Below are 8568 nucleotides of genomic sequence, written 5' to 3' on the forward strand. Positions count from 1 at the left end.
ATCGGTAAGTAAATTCTTATTTTCTCTAACGTCCTAAGTGGATGCTGGGGACTCCGTAAGGACCATGGGGATTATACCAAAGCTCCCAAACGGGCGGGAGAGTGCGGATGACTCTGCAGCACCGAATGAGAGAACTCCAGGTCCTCCTCAGCCAGGGTATCAAATTTGTAGAATTTAGCAAACGTGTTTGCCCCTGACCAAGTAGCTGCTCGGCAAAGTTGTAAAGCCGAGACCCCTCGGGCAGCCGCCCAAGATGAGCCCACTTTCCTTGTGGAATGGGCTTTTATAGATTTTGGCTGTGGCAGGCCTGCCACAGAATGTGCAAGCTGAATTGTACTACAAATCCAACGAGCAATAGTCTGCTTAGAAGCAGGAGCACCCAGCTTGTTGGGTGCATACAGGATAAACAGCGAGTCAGATTTTCTGACTCCAGCCGTCCTGGAAATATATATATTCAGGGCCCTGACTACGTCCAGCAACTTGGAGTCTTCCAAGTCCCTAGTAGCCGCAGGCACCACAATAGGCTGGTTCAAGTGAAATGCTGAAACCACCTTAGGGAGAAATTGAGGACGAGTCCTCAATTCTGCCCTGTCCGTATGGAAAATTAGGTAAGGGCTTTTATAAGATAAAGCCGCCAATTCTGAAACACGCCTGGCTGAAGCCAGGGCTAACAGCATTACCACTTTCCATGTGAGGTATTTTAAGTCCACAGTGGTGAGTGGTTCAAACCAATGTGATTTTAGGAATCCCAACACCACATTGAGATCCCAAGGTGCCACTGGAGGCACAAAAGGAGGCTGTATATGCAGTACCCCTTTGACAAACGTCTGAACTTCAGGAACTGAAGCTAGTTCTTTTTGGAAGAAAATCGACAGGGCCGAAATTTGAACCTTAATGGACCCTAATTTTAGGCCCATAGACAGTCCTGTTTGCAGGAAATGCAGGAAACGACCCAGTTGAAATTCCTCTGTAGGGGCCTTCCTGGCCTCACACCACGCAACATATTTACGCCAGATACGGTGATAATGTTGCACGGTTACATCCTTCCTGGCTTTGATCAGGGTAGGGATGACTTCATCCGGAATGCCTTTTTCCTTCAGGATCCGGCGTTCAACCGCCATGCCGTCAAACGCAGCCGCGGTAAGTCTTGGAACAGACAGGGTCCCTGCTGGAGCAGGTCCCTTCTTAGAGGTAGAGGCCACGGGTCCTCCGTGAGCATCTCTTGAAGTTCCGGGTACCAAGTCCTCCTTGGCCAATCCGGAGCCACGAGTATAGTTCTTACTCCTCTCCTTCTTATGATTCTCAGTACCTTGGGTATGAGAGGCAGAGGAGGGAACACATACACTGACTGGTACACCCACGGTGTTACCAGAGCGTCCACCGCTATTGCCTGAGGGTCCCTTGACCTGGCGCAATATCTGTCTAGTTTTTTGTTGAGGCGGGACGCCATCATGTCCACCTTTGGTTTTTCCCAACGGTTCACAATCATGTGGAAGACTTCTGGGTGAAGTCCCCACTCCCCCGGGTGGAGGTCGTGTCTGCTGAGGAAGTCTGCTTCCCAGTTGTCCACTCCCGGAATGAACACTGCTGACAGTGCTATCACATGATTTTCCGCCCAGCGAAGAATCCTTGCAGTTTCTGCCATTGCCCTCCTGCTTCTTGTGCCGCCCTGTCTGTTTATGTGGATGACTGCCGTGATGTTGTCCGATTGAATCAACACCGGCTGACCTTGAAGCAGAGGCCTTGCTTGACTTAGGGCATTGTAAATGGCCCTTAGTTCCAGGATATTTATGTGAAATGACGTTTCCATGCTTGGCCACAAGCCCTGGAAATTTTTTCCCTGTGTGACTGCTCCCCAGCCTCTCAGGCTGGCATCCGTGGTCACCAGGACCCAGTCCTGAATGCCGAATCTGCGGCCCTCTAGAAGATGAGCACTCTGCAACCACCACAGGAGAGACACCCTTGTCCTTGGAGACAGGGTTATCCGCTGATGCATCTGAAGATGCGATCCGGACCATTTGTCCAGCAGATCCCATTGAAAAGTTCTTGCGTGGAATCTGCCGAATGGAATCGCTTCGTAAGAAGCCACCATTTTTCCCAGGACCCTTGTGCATTGATGCACTGACACTTGGCCTGGTTTTAGGAGGTTCCTGACTAGCTCGGATAACTCCCTGGCTTTCTCCTCCGGGAGAAACACCTTTTTCTGGACTGTGTCCAGCATCATCCCTAGAAACAGCAGACGAGTCGTCGGAATCAGCTGCGATTTTGGAATATTTAGAATCCACCCGTGCTGTCGTAGTACTACTTGAGATAGTGCTACTCCGACCTCTAACTGTTCCCTGGACCTTGCCCTTATCAGGAGATCGTCCAAGTAAGGGATAATTAAGACGCCTTTTCTTCGAAGAAGAATCATCATTTCGGCCATTACCTTGGTAAAGACCCGGGGCGCCGTGGACAATCCAAACGGCAGCGTCTGAACTGATAATGACCGTTTTGTACCACAAACCTGAGGTACCCTTGGTGAGAAGGGTAAATTGGGACATGGAGGTAAGCATCCTTGATGTCCAGAGACACCATATAGTCCTCTTCTTCCAGGCTCGCTATCACTGCTCTGAGTGACTCCATCTTGAATTTGAACCTTTTTATGTAAGTGTTCAAAGATTTCAGATTTAGAATAGGTCTCACCGAGCCGTCCGGCTTCGGTACCACAAACAGCGTGGAATAGTACCCCTTTCCCTGTTGTAGGAGGGGTACCTTGATTATCACCTGCTGGGAATACAGCTTGTGAATGGCTTCCAATACCGCCTCCCTGTTGGAGGGAGACGTTGGTAAAGCAGACTTCAGGAACCGGCGAGGGGGAGACGTCTCGAATTCCAATTTGTACCCCTGAGATACTACTTGTAGGATCCAGGGGTCCACTTGCGAGTGAGCCCACTGCGCCCTGAATTTCTTGAGACGACCCCCCACCATACCTGAGTCCGCTTGTAAGGCCCCAGCGTCATGCTGAGGACTTGGCAGAAGCGGGGGAGGGCTTCTGTTCCTGGGAAGAGGCTGCCTGCTGCAGTCTTTTTCCTTTTCCTCTGCCCCGGGGCAGATATGAGTGGCCTTTTGCCCGCTTGCCCTTATGGGGACGAAAGGACTGAGGCTGAAAAGACGGAGTCTTTTTCTGCTGAGAGGTGACCTGGGGTAAAAAGGTGGATTTCCCAGCCGTTGCCGTGGCCACCAGGTCCGATAGACCGACCCCAAATAACTCCTCCCCTTTATACGGCAATACTTCCATATGCCGTTTGGAATCCGCGTCACCTGACCACTGTCGCGTCCATAACCCTCTTCTGGCAGAAATGGACAGCGCACTTACTCTTGATGCCAGGGTGCAAATATCCCTCTGTGCATCTCGCATATATAGAAATGCATCCTTTAAATGCTCTATAGTCAATAAAATACTGTCCCTGTCCAGGGTATCAATATTTTCAGTCAGGGAATCCGACCAAGCCACCCCAGCACTGCACATCCAGGCTGAGGCGATTGCTGGTCGCAGTATAATACCAGTATGTGTGTATATACTTTTTAGGATGTTTTCCAGCTTTCTATCAGCTGGCTCCTTGAGGGCGGCCGTATCAGGAGACGGTAACGCCACTTGTTTTGATAAGCGTGTGAGCGCCTTATCTACCCTAGGGGGTGTTTCCCAACGTGCCCTAACCTCTGGCGGGAAAGGGTATAATGCCAATAATTTTTTAGAAATTAGCAGTTTTTTTATCGGGGGAAACCCACGCTTCATCACACACCTCATTTAATTCATCTGATTCTGGAAAAACTACGGGTAGTTTTTTCACACCCCACATAATACCCTCTTTTGTGGTACTTGTAGTATAAGAAATGTTCAAAACCTCCTTCATTGCCGTGATCATGTAACGTGTGGCCCTACTGGAAAATACGTTTGTTTCCTCACCGTCGACACTGGAGTCAGTGTCCGTGTCTGGGTCTGTGTCGACCACCTGAGGTAACGGGCGCTTTAGAGCCCCTGACGGTGTTTGAGACGCCTGTACAGGTATTAACTGATTTGCCGGCTGTCTCATGTCGTCAACAGTCTTTTGTAAAGTGCTGACACTATCACGTAATTCTTTCCATAAGACCATCCAGTCAGGTGTCGACTCCCTAGGGGGTGACATCACTAACACAGGCAATTGCTCCGCCTCCACACCATTTTCCTCCTCATACATGTCGACACAACGTACCGACACACAGCACACACACAGGGAATGCTCCGATAGAGGACAGGACCCCACTAGCCCTTTGGGGAGACAGAGGGAGAGTTTGCCAGCACACACCAGAGCGCTATATATATATATATAGGGATAACCTTATATAAGTGTTTTTCCCCTAATATAGCTGCTGTATATATTTATATGCCAATTTAGTGCCCCCCCTCTCTTGTTTTACCCTGTTTCTGTAGTGCAGGACTGCAGGGGAGAGTCAGGGAGCCTTCCTCCAACGAAGCTGTGAGGAAAAAATGGCGCTTGTGTGCTGAGGAGATAGGCTCCGCCCCCTTCTCGGCGGCCTTTCTCCCGCTTTTTTGTGGAAAACTGGCAGGGGTTAAATACATCCATATAGCCCAGGAGCTATATGTGATGTATTTTTAGCCATTTAAAGTATTTTCATTGCGTCCCAGGGCGCCCCCCAGCGCCCTGCACCCTCAGTGACCGTAGTGTGAAGTGTGCTGAGAGCAATGGCGCACAGCTGCGGTGCTGTGCGCTACCTTAGTGAAGACAGGACGTCTTCTGCCGCCGATTTTCCGGACCTCTTCAGTCTTCTGGCTCTGTAAGGGGGACGGCGGCGCGGCTCCGGGACCCATCCATGGCTGGGCCTGTGATCGTCCCTCTGGAGCTAATGTCCAGTAGCCTAAGAAGCCCAATCCACTCTGCACGCAGGTGAGTTCGCTTCTTCTCCCCTTAGTCCCTCGATGCAGTGAGCCTGTTGCCAGCAGGTCTCACTGAAAATAAAAAAACCTATTTAAACTTTTACTCTAAGCAGCTCAGGAGAGCCACCTAGATTGCACCCTTCTCGTTTGGGCACAAAATCTTAACTTAACTGAGGCTTGGAGGAGGGTCATAGGGGGAGGAGCCAGTGCACACCAGCTAGTCCTAAAGCTTTTACTTTGTGCCCAGTCTCCTGCGGAGCCGCTATTCCCCATGGTCCTTACGGAATCCCCAGCATCCACTTAGGACGTTAGAGAAAAGTGTTTTCCCTTATAGCTGCATATATATTGTATACTGCGCCTAAATTGTGCCCCCCCCCTCTCTTTTTAACCCTTTCTGTAGTGTATTAACTGCAGGGGAGAGCCAGGGAGCTTCCCTCCAACGGAGCTGTGAGGGAAAAATGGCGCCAGTGTGCTGAAGGAGATAGCTCCGCCCCTTTTTCGCTGACTTTTCTCCCGCATTTTTATGGATTCTGGCAGGGGTTAATGTACATCCATATAGCCCTGGGGGTTATATGTGATGTATTTTTGCCAGCCAAGGTGTTAATATTGCTGCTCAGGGCGCCCCCCCCCAGCGCCCTGCACCCATCAGTGACCGCAGTGTGAGGTGTGCATGAGGAGCAATGGCGCACAGCTGCAGTGCTGTGCGCTACCTTGATGAAGACTGATGTCTTCTGCCGCCGGACCTCTTCTTGCTTCTGGCTCTGTAAGGGGGCCGGCGGCGCGGCTCTGGGACCGGACTCCGAGGCTGGGCCTGTGTTCGATCCCTCTGGAGCTAATGGTGTCCAGTAGCCTAAGAAGCCCAAGCTGGCTGCAAGCAGGCAGGTTCGCTTCTTCTCCCCTTAGTCCCTCGATGCAGTGAGCCTGTTGCCAGCAGGTCTCACTGAAAATAAAAAACCTAAAACTAACTTTTATCTAAGAAGCTCAGGAGAGCCCCCTAGATTGCACCCTGCTCGGTCGGGCACAAAAATCTAACTGAGGCTTGGAGGAGGGTCATAGGGGGAGGAGCCAGTGCACACCAGATAGTCCTAAAGCTTTCTTTAGATGTGCCCAGTCTCCTGCGGAGCCGCTATTCCCCATGGTCCTTACGGAGTTCCCAGCATCCACTAGGACGTCAGAGAAATCCTATTTTATTCATGTGGAAAATCCTGGTGAGTGCTTCATTCTTCTGTTCTAAATGTGGATGCTTTCTTGAGCCTCTTTGGTGACACCTCAATGGATGGATTTTGTAATATGAGAGTGCGGCCTATATATAGATAAGATAGATATATATACACAGTTGTGCTCATAAGTTTACATACCCTAGCAGAATTTGTGATTTTCTGGCCATTTGTCAAAGAATATGAATGATAACTCACAAACTTTTCTTTCACTCATGGTTAGTGGTTGGGTGAAGCCATTTATTGTCAAACAGCTGTGTTTACTCTTTTTAAATCATAATGACAACAGAAACTACCCAAATGATCCTTATCAAAAGTTTACATACCCCACCCTGCGTGTGCTAGCGGCAGGCGCTTGGTTTGATGTGCAGCACATCATACCATTCATCTGTCACACGCACCCGCAGGAGCGCACATTCATCGGTACACACTGCGCAATAATAAGAATTTACTCACCGGTAATTCTATTTCTCGTAGTCCGTAGTGGATGCTGGGAACTCCGTAAGGACCATGGGGAATAGCGGGCTCCGCAGGAGACTGGGCACTCTAAAGAAAAGATTAGGTACTATCTGGTGTGCACTGGCTCCTCCCTCTATGCCCCTCCTCCAGACCTCAGTTAGGGAAACTGTGCCCGGAAGAGCTGACATTACAAGGAAAGGATTTTTGGAATCCAGGGTAAGACTCATACCAGCCACACCAATCATACCGTACAACTCGTGATAACCTTACCCAGTTAACAGTATGAACAACAACTGAGCCTCACTAAACGGATGGCTCATAACAATAACCCTTATTTTAGCAATAACTATATACACGTATTGCAGAGAGTCCGCACTTGGGACGGGCACCCAGCATCCACTACGGACTACGAGAAATAGAATTACCGGTGAGTAAATTCTTATTTTCTCTGACGTCCTAGTGGATGCTGGGAACTCCGTAAGGACCATGGGGATTATACCAAAGCTCCCAAACAGGCGGGAGAGTGCGGATGACTCTACAGCACCGAATGGGCAAACACAAGGTCCTCCTCAGCCAGGGTATCAAACTTGTAGAACTTTGCAAACGTGTTTGAACCCGACCAAGTAGCAGCTCGGCAAAGCCGCCCAAGAAGAACCCACCTTCCTTGTGGAGTGGGCTTTCACTGATTTTGGATGCGGCAATCCTGCCGCAGAATGAGCTTGCTGAATCGTGTTACAGATCCAGCGCGCAATAGTTTGCTTTGAAGCAGGAGCACCCAGCTTGTTGGGTGCATGCAGGATAAACAGCGAGTCAGTTTTCCGGACTCCAGCCGTCCTGGCTACATAGATTTTCAAAGCCCTGACTACATCAAGTAACTTGGAATCCTCCAAGTCCCGAGTAGCCGCAGGCACCACAATAGGTTGGTTCAAATGAAACGCTGACACCACCTTTGGGAGAAATTGGGGACGAGTCCTCAATTCTGCCCTGTCCATATGGAAGATCAGATATGGGCTTTTACATGACAAAGCCGCCAATTCTGACACACGCCTAGCTGAAGCTAAGGCCAACAGCATGACCACCTTCCACGTGAGATACTTTAGCTCCACGGTCTTAAGTGGCTCAAACCAGTGTGATTTCAGGAAATCCAACACAACATTAAGATCCCAAGGTGCCACTGGAGGCACAAAAGGGGGCTGAATATGCAGCACTCCCTTAACAAATGTCTGAACCTCAGGCAGTGAAGCAAGTTCTTTTTGAAAGAAAATAGATAGGGCCGAAATCTGGACCTTTATGGACCCCAATTTTAGGCCCATAGTCACCCCTGACTGTAGGAAGTGCAGAAATCGACCCAGCTGGAATTCCTCTGTTGGGGTCTTCCTGGCCTCACACCAAGCAACATATTTCCGCCATATGCGGTGATAATGCTTTGCTGTCACATCCTTCCTAGCTTTTATCAGCGTAGGAATCACTTCATCTGGAATGCCCTTTTCCGTTAGGGGTAAGTCTTGGAACAGACAGGGCCCCTGCTGCAACAGGTCCTGTCTGAGAGGCAGAGGCCATGGGTCCTCTGAGATCATTTCTTGTAGTTCTGGGTACCAAGTTCTTCTTGGCCAATCCGGAACGATGAGTATTGTTCTTACTCCTCTCTTTCTTACTATCCTCAGTACCTTGGGTATGAGAGAAAGAGGAGGAAACACATAAACCGACTGGTACACCCACGGTGTCACTAGTGCGTCCACAGCTATCGCCTGAGGGTCCCTTGACCTGGCGCAATATTTTTTTCGCTTTTTGTTGAGGCGGGACGCCATTATGTCCACCTGTGGCAGTTCTCAACGATTTGCAATCTGTGTGAAGACTTCCTGATGAAGTCCCCACTCTCCCGGGTGGAGGACGTGCCTGCTGAGGAAGTCTGCTTCCCAGTTGTCCACTCCCGGAATGAACACTGCTGACAGTGCTAGCACGCGATTCTCCGCC

The sequence above is a fragment of the Pseudophryne corroboree genome, chromosome 11 (genome assembly GCF_028390025.1).
Source record: "Pseudophryne corroboree isolate aPseCor3 chromosome 11, aPseCor3.hap2, whole genome shotgun sequence".
Taxonomy (NCBI): domain Eukaryota; kingdom Metazoa; phylum Chordata; class Amphibia; order Anura; family Myobatrachidae; genus Pseudophryne; species Pseudophryne corroboree.